The following is a 5,491-nucleotide window of genomic DNA, read 5'->3' on the forward strand; positions in this document are numbered from 1 at the left end:
AATTGTAAAAGGTTTGCCTTTATTTGTGTACATTCACAAAAAAAACAAATCTTTGTGCTTTTGTAAAATAAGCCTAAAGAAAAATAGGATGCCGCTTTCTGTTGTCTGTTTCCTTTCGCGCAGCACTAAAATGAACCAAAACTCTGCATACTAGGCTACTTGATGCACAGTTTTTCTTTCATTTTCTTAATTTATTATTTAAGTAAAATTATGTTTCTCGTATAGGCCTATTTATTCGTATATATATATATAGCCTAGCTTTATTATGTTTTTCTCCGCTGGCAGAAGCGCTGCAGGTGCGTTATGTGATATGATATGACCATGTGAATCCTCATGTTCTGTTGTTTGCTGCTTTTTGCGCGTGTAAAATTAATCCCCGGGAAACAAATGTTAGTATTTTTTAACAGGGTCACACACTTATCCTTTCTAATTTAATTAAATTCTAATTTAAAATAATCTTGTCAGTTAACGGTTAACAATCGGTTAACGAGCGTCGGTTAGGAAAAATAACCGAAATGAACATCCCTAATTGTGACATTTCGCTGGTCTCTATAATGTAGATGTCATAGCAACCTTATTTACAGAAAATATATATTTGATATATATCACTCTTTAAATAAATCTTTCATATAAAGTTTTGGTCTTATGGCCCACTAATAATCGTTTTAAATAATCGGGATTACAATATTGACCAAAATAATTGTGATTATGATTTTTGTCAGAATCGAGCAGCCCTACGATAATCACATTTTATGACTCGATCGGTACTCACTACACTTTGCCGATCTCATGAACCGCAATTTGATGACGTCAACGCGTCAGGGCGTACATGTTGCGTGGGGACATAAATGATTTGGCGCCGCAGTCATGTCATCGCCGGTGTGGAAATACGTTTCGAGAAACAATGAAAACTTCGCTATTTGTCGTGTATGTTTTGTATGATGATATGATGAATGGATGGTTCATTTCTAACAGCAGATTCAGTGACGTTAGAGCTGATCTGCACCTCACTGCACACGTCTGCGGCGCGTTATGACTCCACGGGAACCGGAGCTGATCACGGCCGCGCTAGTCGATGCTTGTGTTTATACCAGCCAGCCGCGGAACGTTTCTGAAGCGGCTCTCCGCGCTGCTTGGCTAAAAATAGTCTTTTGGGAGTTGATCAGGCGAACACACACACACACACAGCGCAGATATTACATCATTGGTTAGGGCCATTATTGAAAATTGGAATTTCTCTGGATTTACAAATCCTTGGAAACTTTTGGGATAAAGTAAATATACAACTGCATGAAATATATCACAAGTGTTTTTGGATATTTTATTACAAAAATCTTACATATTGTGCCTTCAATCAAGACTTTGTAGACTAATGATAAACAAAATCTTAAATGTAATGTGTGAGTTGGTTCTAGCTTTATTTACACAGGACAGAGATTAGTGTGCAGTTATGACTACATTTACATTTAGTCATTTTGCAGACGCTTTTATCCAAAGCGACTTACAATTGGGGATTACATAAAGCGATTCTTCTTTAAGAGGCAAACAGACACAGGAAGTGCTCGTAATACCAAGTTTCAGGTATTGTTCAAATAAGTACAAGGTAGAAAGGGAAGGAATAAATAAAGAGAAAGACTTCTGGAGGGGATGTCGATTTGTAGTAGTGAGTGGAAGTAGGCGGGTGCTGAGCCTGTGGCTGTTCTATATGCAAGCATCAATGTCTTGAACTTGATGCGAGCCGCAACCGGTAGCCAGTGCAAGGAGATAAAGAGAGGTGTAACATGGGCTCTTTTGGGCTCGTTGAAGACCAGTCATGTCGCTGCATTCTGAATCATTTGTAGAGGTTTGATTGTGCTTGATGGAAGTCCAGCCAGAAGAGCATTGCAGTAGTCCAGCCTAGAAATGACAAGGGCCTGGACAAGAAGTTGTGCAGCATGCTCCGTTAGAAAGGGCCTGATCTTTCTGATGTTGTGCAACAGCAACTACAGCAACTTAATTAGCCAGAGCTTCTCGTTTCACCTTTTCTGCTCAATAATTCAACTTCTTTGGTTCTTGTAAATAATTGATGTGGCTTAATTTGTTGCTGACATACCCTATGGCAGATAAAAAATTTTTTTAATTTGCATCTTTGACCTTTCTCCTCCATTATTTTTGCAAAACATATGGTCTTACCTGTTCTTTCTTTATCTGAAACACACATCGACCATAATTCAACCCATCTGACTGATCAGTGAGGCAACCTGTGCAAATATGTGCAAGTTACAGAATGAGTCAGTGTTTTTGTAGCACTTCCTTGTATTTGCAGGGACTTCTTCCAGTGATGTGGCCCCTTGTAGAGTACATCATTTAAACAAAAAAGGGTGTTTTTCAAATAGTTTAAGGGTTATGTAGTAGCTTTGTTCTGTTGGGACTTTGTTTTAAATCTAGTGTCACTGCATTCTGAAGCCCCACCTCTCTTCTTTTTACCCAAAGGACACTGCTCTCACAATATCAATGGGTGTGTTCTCACCATTCTTAGCGCTTAACTTTTGTGCCACAATTAGACTCAATAGACAAAGTACATTCCTTCAGATTAAAGGGTTAGTTCACCCAAAAATGAAAATTCTGTCATTAATTACTCACCCTCATGTCGTTCCACACCCCTAAGATCTTCTTCGTTCATCTTCAGAACACAAATTAAGATATTTTTGATCAAATCCGGTGGCTCAGAGAGGCCTCCATTGACGGCAACGCCACCCAAACTCTCAAGATCCATACAGGTACTAAAGACATCGTTAAAACAATCGACGTGACTACAGTGGTTCTACAATAATTTTATGAAGCGACTAGAATACTTTGTGTGCGCAAAAATAATGACTTTAGTCAACAACCTCTTCTCTTCTGTGTCATTCTCATACGTTGTTTACATCCAGCGCTTCCAGGTTCTACGTCCGAACGCCGGCTCATTAGGGTAAACGTACCTATTAAGCTCACCAAAATCTACATTGAGACATTTTTAGTGCACAAGATACTGGTTTCAGTACAAAAAGTTATGTTAAAATAAAAGATTAATCTCTCTCACAAAAATATTTAATTTTATTTTAAATGACAAAAGCATTTCAATTAAGATATACATCATTAAATGCAAAAAGTCTGGCTGTGCTTAACGGGTACATGTTTGTACCCTTTAAGCACACCCCTGTTCTAGGCTTGCCGCGATAGACGGTGCAGACGGTGATACCGGTGTTAAGCCGCAACACCGATTATGTCACTTGCCCACCGATTTTTACTTTGTTTAAACTTTGTGTCATTTATTTATTTTATTTGACATCAAGGTGTATGCCGTGCCTCCAAGCTTTCTTACTCGAATTCAAACGAACAATTGCTTTACGCCGAATTGCCGCTATTTGAACGTGAAAGTAAAATGCGCACGCCGCTTTTACAAGCTATTTAAAAGCGAACCAAAGCGAGGAAAAGAGGGAATGCCCCCGCCCCCATGGTGATACCGGTATTACCGGTGTTGTCGCACGTCGATTAACCGGTGGGAAAATTTCCTCACCATCACAACCCTACCCTGTTCCTTATTAAGCCCACATCATGTTTTATTAAAAATTCTTGTTTATTTTAAACAACCTTTTTAAAGAATAATAATTTTTTTTTTTTGAATGTACAGTCAATCACAAAAAAAAACAGAACACAAAAATCAAGCAACAAGGCATTCAATTTGATCAGTTATATATTCATAATGAAATGTCATTTTAAGCACATTGCAACATCTAGACTAGTCCACATTCAGCTAAGTAACACTTATTCAAAAATCAAATAAAACAAACCAATAAAACATTTAATTCATGGGGATGAACACCGAAACTAGCCTCATTATGAAACCTCTTATGGATGTCAACTTGTCTATAGTCTCTTAAGGCTGGAATACACTACACGATTTTTGCCCCGATTTTCCACTGATTTACAGTCTGGAGAAGTTGATGCTAGTTGCCAAAGGTCAGAGCCAGTCTGTAGATTTGAGTTGACGGAATCTATAGAAAATCAATTAACTTAACTTAAAGTGATAACCATCAGTTAATATTTAAAGTCTGTTTATGAAGTATTTATATTGACGTTCAATGTGGAAGAGCTTAAAGAGCACACTGAGCTTAATGGGAGCAGAAACCATTTTTAATAAATTTCATGTAATATTTATTAAAATGACAAGGTTTTGCAAAATAAATAATCTAGGTCGTGTATTAAGTTCATACATATTTTATTATGAACAACTACTATTAACAATATCTATGAAATGATACTTTTTCTTATTGATGTAGATTTGAGTTGACAGAATCTATAGAAAATCAATTAACTTAAAGGGATAACCATCAGTTAATATTTAAAGTCTGTTTATGAAGTATTTATATTGATGTTCAATGTGGAAGAGCTTAAAGAGAGCACACTGAGCTTAATGGGAGCAGAAACAATTTTTAATAAATTTCATGTAATATTTATTAAAATGACAAGGCTTTGCAAAATAAATAATCTAGGTCATGTATTAAGTTCATACATATTTTATTATGAACAACTACTATTAACAATATCTATGAAATTATACTTTTTCTTATTGATGTAGATTTGAGTTGACAGAATCTATAGAAAATCAATTAACTTAAAGGGATAACCATCAAAGCGCTGGACGTAAACAACGTATGAGAATGACACAGAACAGAAGGGTTTGGGTGGCATTGCTGTCAATGGAGGCCTCCAAGTCATCGGATTTGATCAAAAATATCTTAATTTGTGTTCTGAAGATGAGCAAAGGTCTTAGGGGTGTGGAACGACATGAGGGTGAGTAATTAATGACAGAATTTTCTTTTTTGGGTGAACTAACCCTTTAAGTACTTGTGAACAGCATCTTCATCTTTTGTGCTGCTGCAGTCTTCTGAATTATTTTGCACAATGTATTTTGCATAGGGCAGGGTATCGCTAACTGCTACACAATACAGTATGCATCATGATACACGTCACAGTTCAAAATGTTGCAGTGCAACATGGCATTATAATTGAATCATGATTTTCAGTGGCAAATGCATAAGAGAAGCTCAGTGAATCAGTTTCAATCTCTCTGCATTTTTGTCCAAAACTGCAAGTATTTCTGTACTCAGACACATTGGTTTCAGAGTTCAGGCTTTAGATAACTTTCTTCTTGGTTAACTGCAGAAAATTATGTAAATTAAAATACTCAAAGGCCGAAGTATCAATGTAATATTTTGAGAAAGTAAACTGATGAATGATTGTATCTGCACAGCTCTTTTGTATATATGTTTTTCAAACGCTGTAGGTTTAAAAGCAGATTAACAAGGTAACCTATCTATTGCATGAAAACAAACAAATGTAGGAATTATTATGGTTGGCAGTTTATAATTCTTAAAACATGTCTTCAAACAAGTCCAGGGTTTCCCACAGACTTGCACTCTATGTGTGGTGACATTTTCCCCAGGGGAAATATAAATATAAATATATA

This window comes from Sinocyclocheilus anshuiensis, unplaced genomic scaffold (assembly GCF_001515605.1).
Source record: "Sinocyclocheilus anshuiensis isolate Anshui unplaced genomic scaffold, SAMN03320099.WGS_v1.1 scaffold152, whole genome shotgun sequence".
NCBI classification, from domain to species: domain Eukaryota; kingdom Metazoa; phylum Chordata; class Actinopteri; order Cypriniformes; family Cyprinidae; genus Sinocyclocheilus; species Sinocyclocheilus anshuiensis.